The sequence below is a fragment of the Hevea brasiliensis genome, chromosome 5, assembly GCF_030052815.1.
Source record: "Hevea brasiliensis isolate MT/VB/25A 57/8 chromosome 5, ASM3005281v1, whole genome shotgun sequence".
Taxonomy (NCBI): Eukaryota; Viridiplantae; Streptophyta; class Magnoliopsida; order Malpighiales; family Euphorbiaceae; genus Hevea; species Hevea brasiliensis.
Window position 1 is genome coordinate 45,642,293 of NC_079497.1, and position 19,280 is coordinate 45,661,572.

Genomic DNA, 19,280 nt, shown 5'->3' on the forward strand with positions numbered 1-19,280 from the left:
ACCTTTGATTTAGCTATTGCCTACAAAAAGAAGAAGAAAGGAGGAGAAATAAGAAGAGGAAAAAGACACCTAAAAAGGTTAGTAAGCAAACTTGATAATTTTAGTTTGATTTCTACATTTTTGACTTGTTGAACTTGTAAATAAACTTTAAATAAAAGAAAAAATTGTTGATGGGACCATGAGTGAATTTCGGCCAGCATGTGTATGGGGGCATATTTTCATGGTTTGATGGATTTGAATGAGTATATGAACCTTAATTAGTTGAGTAATTATAATTAAAGGCATTGAATTAGCTAAATACAAGGAAATTGTGAACTAGGGTTGGACACATAGGGTTTAGAGACCAAAAATGTGAGAAATGGGTAAATAATATGTTTAACCTAGTTTGAAGTGGGAAATGGTCAATGGTGACCAAATGAAGTGTGTTGGAAGTGTTGGAGTTGAGATCAAATTCGGATTGACTGTGGTCATGCTGCTGGCAGCATGACCAAGGTCCCTTTGAGGGACAAAAAATGAAAATTTACAAGTCCAATTGGTATGAGACCAATTGGGAATGAAAATAGACACTAAATGACACAATTTTCATTTAGGAAGCATGCCAAAAAAGTGACCAAAACCTAGTGAACAAATTGACCAAACTTGGAAAATCTTAGTCTGCCCTGTACAAAATGACCATATGAACAGTATTTGTTCATTTGGACATAACTTGAGCTAGGCAGGTCTAAATGACCTAAAATGTGCCATTAACCAAGTCATTTAGCCACCCAAAGTTGGTGACCTAAAACTGCAAGAATCAAAAATTACTCAGAAAATTTGGGTTGAGTCCAATCCGGCAGCCATGGTTCAAATGGCTATAACTTGAGCTAAAAAAAACTCCAATTGGAGTGATTCAAAAAGAAGAATAAACTTAGGACAATAGGGAACATTTTCTATGAAGAAAGTTTTACCAAATTCCAACAGTAAAATGACCAATGGAACAGTGCAACCTTAGACACCAAAACTGAAAATTTATCAAATTTTCCTAAAAGACTTAGAATTTGAGTAAACAACCAAAAACAACAAATTTAGTGACCAAAATGTGGTATGTGGGTGAAGTTGGAGTTCCCATACCTATTGAGCCTTAGAAAGTCAACAATTTGACTTGAATAGTGTAGTGAATAGTAACCTCGAAACACAAAATTTAAAAAACATCAAATTTAGCACATTAGAGCTAGGTAAAAGTGAAGTTAAATTTATTTTTGGATTTATGTTAAGTTATGGTACTGAAACACTATGAAATTGTGTGTTTCAGTTGAAAAGAACACTGGGAAAGAACCCGAGGAATCGAGTCAAGGCTAAGAGGCGACTCGCTTGAGGTTTGTGCACAACGTATAATTTCTGTAAATTATTTGCTGCATATTATTTTGAATGATTTGAAAAAGTGAATTGTGACATTATTTATGATGCTTTGATCTAAATTTTTGAAAGTTATTGTGTATGTTTGAAATTGCAATGTTTAGCAAATTGTTAAGATAAGTTTTGAAACCACAGTGTCATGACCATATATTTGAACACCTCACTAGCATGACTAGTGGGGATAATCAGTTTCGAATTTTAATTCCTTCTCTGGATGAAGTGTTGAGGTGTGCCAGTAGAAGAGGAACTTGAATGGATATCCATATATTTGAGGTAGCTAGCCTTGTGATGTGATTTCTCCTTAGCCTCTGGCTATTGAGATTATATTTGTTTCGAATGGCATGATATAACTGTGGATTTTGTGAAATGTGTTTTGATACTTCGAAATGAACTTGTTTGCATTAAAAATTTCATAATTCATGTTCAGTCCAATTTTTGAATAAATGTGATTTAAATTTTGCATAAAGATTATTTTAGTATGTTGTGCACCACTAAGTCTTAGTGCTCAGTGATAGCTGTTATTGCTGTCGCTACTAAGGATTGAGGATCTATTAGCTTGAAGTTATCGGCTATAATTTATACCCTGACTGTAAATATTTCTTTTGATGTTTGTATTGCACATAAATGTATGGACTTGTAAATTCGGTCTTGAGCAGCTTGTACAAAGTTTGTATAAAGTTTGTAATAAAATTTAGTTGAATTTCTTTTGATGTAAATTTTTGCAATGGTATATATAAATTGTTTTGTCCTTAATGAAATATGAATGGAACTATTTTATTTAATTTGATTGAAATGGATTGCTAGTAATTTGACGATCATTGGATAGTGGATCTGAAATTTGAAAGTTAATAAATGTGTTGAGAAATTGGTTGAGATTGAGTATGAATTTGAAGCAGTGGTTGAAAAATTATTAGAAGTGCCTTTTCTTCAAGTAATTAAAGAACTGTTTTCTCAAAATACAGATGGAACTCTGACAAAATTTTTATAAAATTTGCGGAAAAATAAAATGGACCAAAAATATTAACTATTTTTAATTTTAATTAAATGTTTTAAATACCTATTAGAAAATGCTCACCACTTATCAAAAATAAGAAAATTGTTTTAAAATCCCTTGTAGGGTACTTAATGAGTTATCAGTAGGTGAAGTTCGGTAGTTCATTAGGTATTCTACGGAATCATGTTATACCTTACAGAAGGGTAAGGTGTGACATGTTTTAGTGGTATCAGAGCAAAATTTTGAAGTATGTTTTAACTTGAGAATTTGTTTCTTTTCTTTGTTAAGTACAACTGCTCAATGTCCATATTTGTTATATATAGTGTATTACATCATAAATATGAACTAACGGAGGGAAATCTCCATCTGTTACTTGTTCAGGAGATACCCTAACTTCAGACTGAGATGGAAGAAGGGGATCGCTCAGTCGAGCAATCTGTTGAAGCTGAGGCACAAGGGGAAGCCTCAGCTTTACAAAATGTTAGTGGATCTATAGCACCAGCCCCACAAATGCTGCAGTTTCCTGCACAATTTGCACAGCAGATGGCTACGATGTTTCAACAAATGGCTGGGGGTATGCCTGCTCAAGCTCCACCCCAGACACCGGTGGCACAATCACTACCTCAAGCCAGACAGTATGATAAATTATTAAAGTATGGGGCTACAGAATTTAAGGGTACAATGGACCCTTTAGACGCAGAGCAATGGCTTGAAAGGATGGATAGAGTATTTAAGAAGCTGCACTGCCAAGATGAACTGAAGTTTGAATATTCTGTGTCGCTACTGCAAGGGGATGCATATGATTGGTGGAAGACCATCCCCCACAGCTTAGTTGAACCACTAGTACTGAACTAGGATGACTTCATCAGAGAATTCAGATAGAAATACATCCCATATGCATATGTTGATCAGAAGTTGCAAGAATTTTTGAGTTTGAAACAAGGGAACCGATCAGTGGCAGAGTATGAGAGGGAGTTCTCCCGATTAAGTCATTATGCAAGGAGTCTCCTTTCTACCAGCAAGGCAGGGTGCAAGAGATTTGAGACTGGTTTGAAGCCCAGTTTGATGATGCAAGTTGTGGGATTCAGACATAGCAATTTTTTAGAACTTATGTCTCAAGCACTTAAGCTGGAGAGAATTGAATCAGAAGCAACCCCAATAAAAGAAAAATCAGAAAAAGTTAAAAAATCAGAGAAAGACAAAGGGGAAAAATCAGTTGAACAGAGTTCTGGTGCTACCTCTGGAAAGAAGAAGAAATTTAGTGGACCCAACAGGGGTCGAGGTGGAAGATTTTGTAGGGGCAGATTTTCTAGATAGAGACCCCTTAGGTCTGGTCAGCAGTCGAGCAGGGGTTCATATTATGCCTGCCCCTGTGAGACTTATGGCAAGATGCATGGGGGGGAATGCTATTGGGCCACTGGAGCCTGTTTAATTTGTGGAGGCAAGGGCCATTTAGCAAAAGACTACACTAGTGCTTCTAAATATGGTCTAGCTCCTACTACTGCTGAGGGATCTATTCAGACTCCTGCTCCCAGAGGTTCATAGTCTGTTGGCAGAGGATGAGGCAGAGGTAAAGGCACTACTTTTGGCAGTCAGGGCACGGTTGGTCAGTCAGCACAAGGAAGTGCTTCAGCCAGAGTCTACACGATGAGACAGCGAGAAGAGGATGAGACTTTCGATGTCATAGCCGGTACATTTTCTATCTCTGATCAAGAAGTATTTGTATTGTTTGATCCGGGTTCAACCCATTCATATGTTAGTGCTAGTAGTCAGTTCACTTGCTATTCCATGTGTCCAAATGGGTTTTGAAGTGCTAGCAACTAGTCCCTTAGGACAAGAGGTCTAAGTCAATAGAATTTATAGAGACTATCCTTTGGTGATCCGAGGACATGTTTTTCTGTCAGATTTGATTGAAATGCCATTCAGAGAGTATGATATTATCTTGGGCATGGATTGGTTAGCCAGGCATCATGCCATGATTGACTGTAGACTGAAGACACTCACTTTTGGTATCTCTTTGTATGGTGATATGGTAATACATGGGTAGACGCATTTACTGCCATCAAACATCATTTCGGCTGCACTAGCCAGAAGAATGATCAGAAAGGGGTGTGAAGCATACTTGGCACATGTGATAGACACCCAAGTGGGGAGTCTAGCATTGAGGGATATCCCTACTGTCTGTGATTTTTCGGATGTATTTCCTGATGAACTGGCAGGATTACCTCTAGAAAGAGAGGTGCAGTTTGAGATTGATGTTATGCCTGGTGTGGACCCAATCTCCATAACGCCATATAGAATAGCACCAGCAGAATTGAAAGAGTTGAAAGTACAGTTGCAAGAATTACTTGACAAGGGTTTTATCCGCCCTAGTGTGTCACCTTGGGGAGTGCCAGTGTTGTTTGTTAAAAAGAAGGATGGCACTCTCCGGTTGTGTATTGACTATCAACAGTTGAATAAGGTGACAATAAAGAATAAATATCCATTGCCCTACATTGATGACTTGTTTGATCAGTTGAGGGGCGTAGCTGTGTTCTCCAAAATTGACCTGAGATCAGGTTATTATTAGCTAAAAGTACAAGAGCAGAGTATTTCTAAAACTGCCTTCAGAACCTGCTATGGCCATTATGAGTTCTTGGTTATGCCATTCGGGTTAACTAATGCTCCGGCTGCTTTTATGGATCTGATGAACACTATCTTCAGACCATACCTCGACCAGTTTGTTGTGGTATTCATAGATGATGTATTGGTCTATTTGAGGAGAGCAGAAGAGCATGATAGACATCTGCGGATTGTACTGCAGAATTTGAGGGAGAAACAGCTATATGCCAAATTGTCGAAGTGTGAATTTTGGCTGAAGGAAATATCTTTCTTATGGCATGTAGTATCAGAAGAGGGCATCAAGGTAGATCTAAGTAAGATTGAAGCTGTCCTTAATTGGAGGCCACCCAGGAATATCATAGAGATTCGCAGTTTTCTGGGTTTAGTTGGATACTACCATCGATTTATGAAGGGATTCTCCATGTTGGCATCTCCATTGACCAAGCTGCATAGAAAAGATGTGAAATTTTAGTGGACGGATAAATGCCAACAGAGTTTTGATGAGTTAAAGAGATGTTTGACTGAAGCTCCAGTCCTGACTTTACCTATACCGGGTAAAGAATATACAACATATAGTGATGCTTCTCACAATGGGTTAGGTTGTGTATTGATGCAAGATCGAAATGTCATTGCCTATGCATCATGCCAGCTAAAACCGTATGAGTGGAATTATCCAACACATGATTTGGAGCTTGTAGCTATTGTGTTTGCTCTTAAGATCTGGAGACATTATCTGTATGGGGAGAAATGCTACATCTACACAGATCATAAGAGTTTGAAATATTTGGGCACCCAGAAGGAGTTGAATTTGAGACAGAGGAGATGGTTAGATTTGATGAAAGACTATGATTGTTTGATAGACTATCAGCCAGGGAAAGCTAATGTTGTGGCTGACGCCTTAAGTCGCAAGACTATGGCAAGTCTACGAGTTACTCCTTTGTCTATGGTACATGAGTTAAGATCATTGCATGCCAGCTTAGAGATTAATGATGATGGGCAGACAGTAGTTGCAAGGCATGTACAGCTAGTGTTGATTGATCAGATCAGAATGGCTACTCAGAATGATGAAAGGTATCAGAAGCTATTGAAGGAAGTCAAGCAGGGCAAGAAACTAGAATTCTCAATCATAGATGATGGTCTACTGCTACACCAGGGCAGAATATGTGTTCCTAATGATATTGATTTAAGGCAGATCATATTGAAGGAAGCACATGGGTCTCCTTTTGCCATGCACCCTGGTGGTACAAAAATGTATAGAGGGCTAAAGGAGCATTACTGGTGGATGGGTATGAAAAGGGATGTGGCAGAGTTTATATCTAGATGCCTAACTTGTCAGTAAGTGAAGGCAGAGCATCAAGTACCCACTGAGTTATTATATCCACTATCAGTACCAGATTGGAAATGGGAGAGAATAACGATGGATTTTGTGATGGGACTTCCGAGGACACAGAAGAGTCATGATGTAGTATGGGTCATTGTTGACAGACTAACCAAGTCTGCTCATTTTCTGCCAGTCCGGATGGATTACAGTTTAGAAAGATTGGCCAAGTTTTATATAGATGAGATTGTTAGACTGCATGGAGTGCCAGTATCCATCGTATCAGATAGAGATCCTAGGTTCACTTCTAGATTCTAGGGTAGTCTTTAGAGAGCCCTAGGAACTAGATTGAACTTCAGTACGACATTCCACCTGCAGACAAATAGCCAGTCTGAGAGGGTAATTCAGATCTTGGAGGACATGCTACGGGCTTGTGTGATTGAATTTGAGGGCAGTTGGGATACACACTTGCCTTTGATTGAGTTTACTTATAACAACAGCTACCAATCAAGCATTGGGATGCCTCCATATGAAGCTTTGTACGGCAGAAAATGTAGAACCCTATTGTGTTGGGATGACGTGTGTGAAAGAAAGATGATTGGACCCGAAATTATTCAGCAGACTGAAGAGAAAACCAGGGTGATCAGAGATCAACTTAAGACTATATCAGACCATCAGAAGTCCTACATTGATTTGAAAAGAAGGGATATTGAGTATGCAGTGGGTGAGAAAGTATTCCTCAAGGTTTCCCCATGGAAGAAGATTATGAGATTCTGCAGAAAGGGGAAACTGAGTCCTCGTTTCATTGGGCCATATGAGGTTCTGGAAAGAGTGGGTCCTTTGGCATATCGTTTGGCACTACCTCCAGAGTTGGAGAAGATACATAATGTCTTCCATGTGTCTATGTTGAGGAGGTATCGATTAGACCCATTTCATGTTCTACCAGTGGAAGAAATTGAAGTGAATCCAGACGTCACATATGAGGAAGAACCCATAGAGATTCTGGCTTATGAGGTGAAGCAGCTACAGAATAAGCAAATACCATTGGTGAAAGTGCTGTGGAACCATCATTCGGGCCAGGAGGCTACTTGGGAACGAGAAGAGGACATAAGGAGACAACACCCACAGCTGTTTAGAGATTGATACCAGGTAAAATTTCGAGATGAAATTTATTTTAAGGGGGGAAGTATTGTAACACCCCTAATTGTATAGCCTGGTATATTTCACTATTTCGATGATCGGTATCGGTCCGGACTATTAAGGGGATTAGAGCCACACTTAAGACAACTAGAGAAGCCATAAACACAAATAATTAGTAATTGCCAATTAGTTAAGTATAAATAAGAAGAACAGAACATAAAAAGTTAAACGAGCCGAGAGTCACAGCGATGGGTGACCTTCTCGGGAACGACTGCGAAGTCGATTTAAACTCAAATTTCGAACCGTAAAATGTGACGCCACTGTCCTTAGGACCCTTACGAACACAGTGAAAAAGAGAAAATCACGAAAAAGAATTGTTAAGTCAGTCAAATAACTAGGTCAGGGAGATGGAAAAAATATTGAATTATTTGCAAACCGGGTTGAACCGGCGAGGGGCAATTTGGTCAATTGACCCCGAGAGTTGACTCCTGACCTAACTGTCAAATAAAATCGGAGAAAAGAAAATTTTGGAATAAAAAATTTAATTAAAGAACTAATAGAAAAAAAAAAGAAGGAAAATGAAAAAGTAAAGAGAGGTGACATCATGCATGACATCATGCATGATGCCATAAATCCTATACCTTATAAATAGTACCTACTCGTATGAATTTTGAAGTGCTAGTAACTAGTCCATTAGGACAAGAGGTCCGAGTCAATAGAATCTATAGAGATTGTCCTTTGGTAATCCAAGGACACACTTTTCTGTCAGATTTGATTGAAATGCCCTTCAGAGATTAGGATATCATCTTGGGCATGGATTAGTTAGCCAGGCATCACGCCATGATTAACTATAGACTAAAGATAGTCACTTTTGGTCTCCCTCTGTACGGTGATGTGGTAATAAATGGGGAGATGCAGTTACTGCCATCAAACATCATTTCGACTGTACTAGCTAGAAGAATAATCAGAAAGGGGTGTGAAGCATACTTGGTACATGTTATAGACACCCAAGTGGAGAGTCCGACAATAAGAGAAATCCCTACTATATGTGACTATCCGAATGTGTTTCTTGATGAATTGCCAAGATTACCTCCAGAAAGAGAGGTGCAGTTTCAAATTGATGTTATGCCTGGTGTGGACCCAATCTCCATAACACCCTACAGAATAGCACCAGCAGAATTGAAAGAGTTGAAAGTGCAGTTGCAAGAGCTACTTGACAAAGGCTTTATCCGCCCTAGTGTGTCACCTTGGGGAGTGCCAGTGTTGTTTGTTAAGAAGAAAGATGGCACTCTCTGCTTATGTATTGACTATCGGCAGTTGAATAAGGTGACAGATATCCATTGCCCTACATTGATGATTTGTTTGATCAGTTGAGGGGTGCAGCTATCTTCTCCAAAATTGACCGGAGGTCAGGTTATTATCAGCTAAAAGTATAAGAGCTGAGTATTCCTAAAACTGCCTTTAGAATCTGCTATGGCCTTTATGAGTTCTTAGTCATGCCATTCAGGTTAAATAATGCTCCGGCTGCTTTTATGGATCTGATGAGCACTATCTTCAAGCCATACCTCGACCAGTTTGTTATGGTATTCGTAGATGATATATTGGTCTACTCGAGGACTGCAGAAGAGCATGATAGACATCTGCAGATTGTATTGCAGACTTTGAGGGAGAACAAGCTGTACGCCAAATTGTCAAAGTGTGAATTTTGGCTGAAAGAAATATCTTTCTTGAGGCATATAGTATCAGTAGAGGGCATCAAGGTAGATCCAAGTAAGATAGAAGCTGTCCTTAATTGGAGGCCACCCAGAAATATCATGGAGATTCGCAGTTTTCTAGGTTTAGCTAGATACTATCATCGTTTTGTGAAGGGATTTTCCATGTTGGCATATCTATTGACCAAATTACTTTGAAAAGATGTGAAATTTCAGTGGACGGACAAATGCCAGCAGAGTTTTAATGAATTGAAGAGGTGTTTGACTAAGGCTCCAGTCTTGACTTTACCTATTCTGGGTAAAGAATACACAGTTTACAGTGATGCTTCTCACAATGGGTTAGGCTGTGTATTGATGCAAGAATGGAATGTCATTGCCTGTGCATCACGCCAGCTGAAACCGCATGAGAAAAATTATCCAACACATGATTTGGAGCTTACAGCTATTGTGTTCTCTCTTAAGATTTGGAGACACTATTTGTATGGGGAAAAGTGTTTCATCTACACAGATCATAAGAGTTTAAAGTATTTGGGCACTCAAAAATAGTTGAATTTGAGACAGAGTCGGCTAGAGTTGATAAAAGGCTATGATTGTCTGATAGACTATCAGCCAGGGAAAGCTAATGTTGTGGTTGACGCCTTAAGTAGCAAGACTATGGCAAGTCTATGGGTTTCTCCTTTGTCTATGGTACATGAATTGAGAGTATTGAGAGATTAATGATTAGGGGCAGAGAGCAGTTGCGTGGCTTGAACAGCCAGTGTTGATTGTGTTAGTAGTATGCCCTAGAGCATATCATTTAGTATGTATCTTGTACATATTTTTAATAATAAAATGCATTTCCACTTTTCCGTTTACATAATATATTTATGTGTAATAGAAAAGGTCCATTGATATTTTGTTAGAAATATTATTCTTAAGTTGTTAAGAATATGAGTGACAATATTTCTAGCACAAAGTATCATAAATAGGTTCACAATCGATGATACTTCATAATAAGAACATGACTTATCCAGAAAGATTGTATTCATGTTTGTTCCCAAGTTATTTATATGAGATATAAATAAGATGGAATGGTGAGTCTCATGCCATATAACAAACATGATAGGCACTTATAAATGATAAGTAGGCCGAACCAGTGACACTTATGACAAGCACATGGAGTTTACTCTTGTCAATGTTTTGTCATAAATCATATCAGTGCATATAATCTTTAGACCTGAGATAGCACAGTTATCTTGTATATAGGTAGTTTGAGTTTGATACTGCTTTCATACTTGTACTTTGTATGGGTTTTTGGGCTTGTTTTGGCTCCTGCTTGTTATATATGGAGGTAGGTGTTGATCAAGTAGGAATCTGTTCCTCTAAGTATATAGAGATAAAATCTTATGTTCATTTAATTGTTCTTGATGTTTCAAGTTCTGGCCAGACAGATAGATTTATTCGAAAAGAGTTTACGATGAGAAAAATCTTTTAATCAAGAACTGGAATTAAAAGAGAACATAATATTCATAGCAAATGGAGTTTGACATAAACCATGACTCGGCTTGAGTTGGGATTTTGTATGAGAGAGATTCTAGTGCATGGTAACATATGATTATAGGTTCATTTAAGGTAAATCTTATTACTAATTGGGTGGCCATGGCATGCTATGCTAGGTGTTAACCATGGTCTATGAGGTTCATAAAATGATTTAGAGAAATCATTTATGGTAAGAAAGAGTTCGATGATATTAAGAGTTGATATCATGTCTCATTGCCAATTAGTGATGAGCCTAGTAAGTCACACACATACACAAGTTATCACCTATTTAAATATGATTTAATTAATTAATTAAAGAGTTTAATTGATTAATTAAATAGATTTGGTTTGCAATTAAATTGCAAAGTCCCTAGCATGACTTGAAACCAAATCTAGATTATTGGATGTGTAGTATAAATTAAATTTATATTTAAAGTATTTAAATATGAATTTAATTGATGAGAAATTAATTAATAGAGATTAATTAATTAATTTATATTTGATATAAATTAATTAGAAGAAGAAAATAATTATTTTGGGTTAAGAACTCAAAATTAAGACACGAGGGCATTTTGGTCATTTCACGATTGTGACACGTGGCACCATGAGATGGTGACACATGGCATAACACATAAGCTTGCCAAATGTTTTTTAATCATGTAAGATGATTAAAATCAAGATTAAATATAGGTTTGACACTTGGCACAATGTGATTGGGTCACTTAAACCTAGAGCTAATCAAAAGGTGACATGTGGCTAGGGTTTAATGTGTTAACCTAGCTATTTAAGTGTGGTTATGAAAAGAAAACATAACCAGCAGCCTCTCCTCTCAATTGTCATGCCACTTTGAGCCTCTCCAGCTATTTCTCTTCATCTCTCATCAATTCAAAGAGATTAGCCATCAATCTCTTGAATTAAGAACACTAGAAATTGTTTCTAGTGTCCTGTTTACATCTCTAAAGTCTTAAAAGGCAGAACTTGAATTTCTAATTAATAGAAAAGGCTTTAGAAGCTGTTCAAGGGCTGCCATAGGTGTTCTTGGTATGGACAAGCTAGAGGGACAACATCTGGTGTCCTGAAGACGAATCTCAAAGGCGCAGACACGCTGCAGCACATCAAGAGGTTAGTGTAATCGTTCTTGATTTAATCTAGGGTTCTAAAATTAATCTGATTAATTTTAAAATCTTAAATGGCAAATACAGATCCAAAAACATATTAAAAGAGTTTTAATATGTTGTTTATCATTGAAATCAAATAGATAAAAATTAATCTTGCATGGTGCATGTGACCCTAGGTGAAAATTTTTGAATTTAATGGTATAATCTTGTGTTTTTCACGCTTCCGTTCCTTCAGATTGATCAGATCAGAATGGCTGCCCAGAATGATCAGAAGTATTAGAAGCTGTTAGAAGAAGTCTGGCAGGGCAAGAAACCAAAATTCTCAATAAGAGATGAAGGTCTACTGCTTTACCAGAGCAAAATGTGCGTTCCTAATGACGTTGACTTCAAATAGATCATTTTGAAGGAAGCACATGAGTCTCCATTTGCTATGCACCCTGGTGGCACAAAAATGCATAAAGGGCTGAATGAGCACTACTGGTGGATGGGTATGAAAAGAAATTTATCAGAATTTGTTTCCAAACTTGTTAGCAAGTAAAGGCAGAGCATCAAGTACCAGCTACTTTGTTACATCCACTGCCAGTACGGGAATGGAAATGGGAGAGAATAACAATGGATTTTGTGATGAGACTTTCGAGGACACAGAAGAGTCATGATGTAGCATGGGTCATTGTTGACAGATTGACCAAGTCTGCTTATTTTCCGCCAGTACAGATGGACTACAGTTAAGAAAGATTGGCCAAGTTGTACATTGATGAGATAGTAAGACTGCATGGAGTGCCAGTATCCATTGTATCTGACAGAGATCCTAGGTTCACTTCTAGATTCTGGGGTAGTCTTTAGAGAGCCCTAGGAACTAGATTGAACTTCAGTACGGCATTCCACCCACAGACAGATGGCCAGTCTGAGAGAGTAATTCAGATCTTGGAGGAAATGCTACGGGATTGTGTGATTGAATTTGAGGGCAGTTGGGACACACACTTGCCTTTGATTGAGTTTGCTTCCAACAACAGCTACCAATCAAGCATTGGAATACCTCCATATGAAGCTTTGTATGGCAGAAAGTGTAGAACTCCCCTGTGTTGGGATGAAGAAGGCGAAAGGAAGATGATTGGGCCTGAAATTATTCAGCAGACCAAGGAGAAGATCATGGTGATCAGAGATCGACTCAAAGTCATGTCGCATCGTCGAAGTCCTATATTGATTTAAAGAGAAGAGATATTGAATATGAAGTGGGTGAGAAAGTATTCCTCAAGGTTTACCCTTGGAAGAAAATTATGAGATTCGGCGAGAAAGTGCGAAAGAAACTGAGTCCTCGTTTTATCTGGCCATATGAGGTTCTGGAAAGAGTGGTCCTTTGGCATATCGTTTGGCACTACCTCCAGAAATAGAAAAGATATCCATGTGTCCATGTTGAGGAGGTATCGATCAGACCCATCTCATGTACTACCAGTAAAAGAAATTGAAGTGAATCCAGACCTCACATATGAGGAAGAGCCCACTGAGATTCTAGCTTATGAGGTGAAGCAGCTAGAGGGACAACATCTGGTGTCCCGAAGACGAATCTCAAAGGCGCAGACACGCTGCAGCACATCAAGAGGTTAGTGTAATCGTTCTTGATTTAATCTAGGGTTCTAAAATTAATCTGATTAATTTTAAAATCTTAAATGGCAAATACAGATCCAAAAACATATTGAAAGAGTTTTAATATGTTGTTTATCATTGAAATCAAATAGATAAAAATTAATCTTGCATGGTGCATGTGACCCTAGGTGAAAATTTTTGAATTCAATGGTATAATCTTGTGTTTTTCACGCTTCCGTTCCTTCAATTGGTATCAGAGCCACTATATTTGCCATTTAGATTGTTGATTATATAATTTAATTGTGTGTTTGATCATGAGATCAAGAGATTCATTGCTGGTTGGATCATGAGGTGTGGCGTCACACATGGTGAAGCCACCATTGGTGGCGGCAACAATGGTTCCATGGGTGGTTCAAGGTTTGGCTTTTAATTCTACAATTGTTGTATGATCTAAGGCCTATTCTTTGACTAATTAAAGTGTTTAATTAGTTGTTTCAATCACACAATTAAATTATGATTCAAATCAGAATTTTAAAAAAATGTTTGAATGTGATTCAAATCTGAATTTTAAAAGTTGTTTGAATGTGATTCAAATCTGAATTTTTAAAGTTGTTTGAATCATATTTAAATCTGATTTTTTAAAATTGATTCAATAAAATTCAGATCTGATTTTTAAAAAAAATATTTGAATGTGATTCAAATCTGATTTTTTAAAAAATGTTTGAATGTGATTCAAATCTGAATTTTTGAAGTTATTTGAATGTGATTCAAATCTGAATTTTTAAATTTGTTTGAATGAGATTCAAATATGAATTTTTAAATTTATTTGAATCATATTCAAATCTGGATTTTTAAGTTGAATATGAGATATTCAATTTAATTTAAGTATGTATATTTTATTTAATTGTTAAATAGTGATATGCATGATGGATGATCATGGACTATAAAAGACCAATGTGATTGGATTTATTTCTTTTATGTTTCTTTGGGATTGTAAATTAATTAATTTATTTTAATTTATTTTGGGCATGTATTATTAAGTTTGTAATATTTTTGGGTTGTAATTTCATTTATTTAAGTTCTTGTAAATTCGCCTTGGTATGCCAAGGATTACTATGTAATATTGGTTTGCAAGAAGTTCAAGGAGGTCAAGAGCATTGGTGGGACCAGTGGGAGGAATTCAATATCAAGTGTTGATTATGTACTCCTTCAGCAACTCTTGTAAAATGAATGAATGAAATGCACCTAGGAATGCCCTGATTCAATTCTTGGTGGCTCAGAATTGAATCCCTTAGAAAGTCCATGATCATACCATATTTCTGCTTATCCATGAATGCATGAGATGTATGGGAATGTATGCAATTATATGATATATGCATGCTAAATGGATAATGTGCAAAGTGAGACCTTAATAGTAATTAGGATGGCTATAAAATCTTCCAAACAAATGATTAAGTTGGAAATGCTATAATTAAAGTAATTATAACATAAGCCCTCCATTGGGGCAATTATTTTAAGAAATTTTAAATAGTTGCATGAGATGCAATTAATTTAAGAGATTTTCTTAAGAATAATTGTTAAGCATGAGATGTTGTAAATATGTAAATGGTTTGGTGGCCAATATTGGATGTACCTGAGGACATTAAAATTATTTGCATAATTATCGCTCAATGGGATCAACTTAACTAATACAAGATAAGTCAATAATGGATGTACACGAGATTTTGAGCATTAGGGGCTAGGTAAAGGATTGAACCTCACATGAGATGTGATGGGCAAGGAGTTGCTCACTTATAGTTTATTGTAATTCCAATAATGGATGTACTGAGGATGATCAATAGAATTATAAGAATTCAATCACCCACTAGAAATCCATCCAACTAGGATTTCCGTTTTCTACTTTGGAAGTGTAGGATTCGCTAAGTTAGTGGGAGGACCAATTTGATTAAAAGACCATAATCATATTTGGTTAATTACATCATACTTGTACTAATTACTCTGGTTATTTACGCAATTAATTTCCGATAATAATGAGCACGTAACAACCGCCACCATCCAATATCCTTGCAAGCATACTTGATCGCAATAGGTTGACAAGACCTAATCATGCGATTGGCTAAGAAATTTGAAACTTGTCTTGAACATTGAACATATAGGATATGTTCTAGATTCAAATGTTCCTGTTCCCTTACTTCCAGAGGCCACTTAAGAGGATCATGAAACTTTGGACAAGTGGAAGGAGCATGATATGAGAGCTAAGTGTTACATGTTTGCTTCCATGAGTAATGAGTTCTGAGCGACATGAAAACTTGCAGAGTGCAAGTGAGATCGTCCTTCACCTACAAGAGTTGTATGGTGAGCACAAGGAATGCTAGGTATGAGATATCTAGGCGGTGTTCGCATGAGGATGTCGAGGGACAGAATGTTGGGGATCATGTCCACAAGATGATTCGGTGATTGAGCGGTTGGAATATCTTGACTTCAACATGGATTTCCAACTACAGACGGATTTGATCCTTCATCCCTTCCGAGTCTTTTGGGAATTTTGTGACAAATTTCCATATGACTCAACAGAATGCACCTTAGCTGGTTTACTCAACATGCTGGTTATTGCCCAAAAGAATATGCCGGTGCAATAAAGGAAAAGAGGTAGCTTTGGTTGCATCTTCTTACTGTGGAAAGTCCAACAAGAAGAAGGGCAATAAGAAAAGAAACCTCAGATTCTGGTCCTTCAAGAAAATAGCTAAGCAGAAAATGAAGACTAAAAGGCGATAAAGGCAAAGGAAAGTGTCTCCACTTAGCAGAAAGTGTTTCCATTACCAACAGAAAGTGTTTCCATTACCAACAGAAAGTGTTTCCATTGCGATAAGAAAGTGTTTCCACTGCTAGAGTATAGCAATCTAAATGAATGCAATGCCATGGTGAAAACCAACTCAAGTTCAAAATATATTTGGCACTTAAGGTTATGTCATGTTGCGAAGATAGGATTGCAAAATTGGAGAAAATGGGGATTCTATCCTCATTGGGCTCTGCCTACTCCAACTTGTGAATCTTGCCTTCAAGGCAAAATGACTAGATCACCCTTTGTTGGACAAGGGCTAAGAGTGAAAATATTTTGGAACTAATATATAGTGATGTATGTGGTCCGTTTAAAGAAATGGCTAGAGGGCTTTCATTATTTTATTACCTTTGATGATAAATCAAGGTTTGGGTATTTGTATTTGATGAAATACAAATATGAATCTTTGAAAAGTTCAAAGAATTTAAATCAAGTAGAAAATCAAGCAGAAAGAATATTAAAGCTCTTGATCGGATCGTGGAGGTGAATATTTGAGTCTTGAATTTGATGAATACTTGAGAGAGCATGGCATTGTTTCTCGGTGACTCCTCCAAGAACGCCACGGTTGAATGGTGTATCCGAAGGAGAAATCATACCCTATTGGATATGGTACGTAGTATGATGAGCTATCTTGATATGCCAATCTCCTTTTGAGGATTTGCATTAGAATCACTTTATATATTACGAATAGGATTCCATCAAAATCAGTTTCTTCCACACCTTATGAGATATGGCATGGAAGAAAACCAAGTCTTAAGCATGTTAAGATTTGGGGTTGTCCGACTTATATCAAAAGTCAACACCGATAAATTGGAGACCGGATCGTAAAGAGGTCGATGTGTTGGATATCCAAAAGATAGTTTTGGATATTATTTATATTTGCCTACTTCACAAAAGGTTGTGATAAGTAGAGATGCCACATATCTTGAACAACAGATTGTTCAAGAAGGAGGCAAAGGAAGGCAAATAGAGTTAGAATTGGAGAATTGACCAACCAGCATCGGATGGATATAGATCCATCTAGTCAACCTATACCCATTGATGAAACATCTACAATTTGTTCCTCGTAGAACAACCGTGGTATCTCACCCACCCGGTGAGATATGGTTTTCTTCATGAAGAAGATCAAGAGTTGTCTACTCATGAAGAAGGAGATAATGGAGATGATCCTATTACCTATGTAGACGCTATATCAAATATATACTCTTCAAAATGGATTGATGCTATGTAATCCGAGATTGATTCCATGTATAAGAATCAAGTTTTGGATATTGTTGACCAACATGAAAGGTATTGTACCTATAGGGAACAAATGGGTTTTAAAGAAGAAAATTGGTTACGATGGAAAGGTAGAGACCTATAAGGCAAGGCTAGTAGCGAAGGGTTTCGCCAAAGGCAAGGAATAGACTATGAGGAGACTTTCTACTTTGTTGCCATGCTTAAATCAATTAGGATTTTATTAGTAATAGCTGCATACTATAATTATGAGATTTGGCGGATGGATGTCAAAGCGACTTTTCTCAATGGATACATTGAAGAAAACTTTTCATGGAATAACCTAGGGATTTGAATCCCAAGATGGTTCCAAGGTATGCAAGCTAAAGCGATCCATTTATGGGTTGAAACAAGCTTAGGAGTTGGAACATCCGTTTTGATGAAGCCATTAAATCTTTTGGTTTTATCAAAAATGAGGATGAGCCATGTGTATATAAGAAGGTTAGTGACAGTGCTATCACTTTCCTTGTCTTATATGTGGATGACATCTTGTTGATGGGTAATGATACGGTATGTTGACGACTATAAAGGTATGGTTTTCAAATCCATTCTCCATGAAAGACTTAGGGGAGGCAACCTATATTCTTGGGATTCGCATCTATAGAGATAGAGCGAAAAGAATAATTGGTTTATCCCAAAGTCTATACTTGGAAAAGGTGTTAAAGAGGTTTAACATGCTTGATTCCAAGAGAGGATTGTTACCAAGTGAGACATGGTATCCACCTTTCTAAAGAGATGTCTCCAAAGACACCAAGAAAGAGATAAGATGGCGAGATTCCATATGCTTGGCTATTGGAAGTTTAATGTATGCAATGTTGTGTACTAGGCGGATATCGCATATCTTTATTAGTTTGACTAGCGGTATCAATCCAATCGAGTTTGGAACATCGATAGTATCAAGAATATCCTTAAGTACTTAAGAAGAACTAAGGATTTATTCTTGATTTATGGAGGTGGAGACTTGCAATTGGATGGTTATCGATTCGATTTCTAATAAGATATCGATGATAGAAAGTCTACCTCTGGATATGTGTTCATTTGTAATGGAGGTGCGATCGGTTGGAAGAGTTCCAAAGCGAGCACATTGCAGATTCCACTCATGAAGGTCGAGTATATTCTTTGCATCGAATCTTTGCAAAAGAAGTCGCTTGGATAAAGAAGTTCGTGATAAAACTTATAGTAGTTCCTTCCATTAAGTCAGCGGTTCCACTACCTTCGTGACAATAATGGAGCGATCATCTGAGCTAAGGAACTAAGGTCTCACCCAAAATCCAAACATATAGAAAGGAACTACCATATTATCTGGGATATAGTTGGGCAAGGCGATATAGCCATGCAGAAAATATAACATCAGCTAACAACCAGCTGATCCATTCACTAAGCCTTTGTCACAAGCTCAGTTAGACTGACATCTTGAGAAGATGGGTCTAAGATATTGTAATGAATGGCTCTAGTGCTAGTGGGAGATTGTTAGTAGTATGCCCTAGAGCATATCATTTAGTATGTATCTTGTACATATTTTTAATAATAAAAGGCATTTCCACTTTTTCGTTTACATAATATATTTATGTGTAATAGAAAAGGTCCATTGATATTTTGTTAGAAATATTATTCTTAAGTTGTTAAGAATATGAGTGACAATATTTCTAGCACAAAGTATCATAAATAGGTTCACAATCGAGGATACTTCATAATAAGGACATGACTTATCCAGAAAGATAGTATTCTTGTTTGTTCCCAAGTTATTTATATGAGATATAAATAAGATGGAATGGTGAGTCTCATG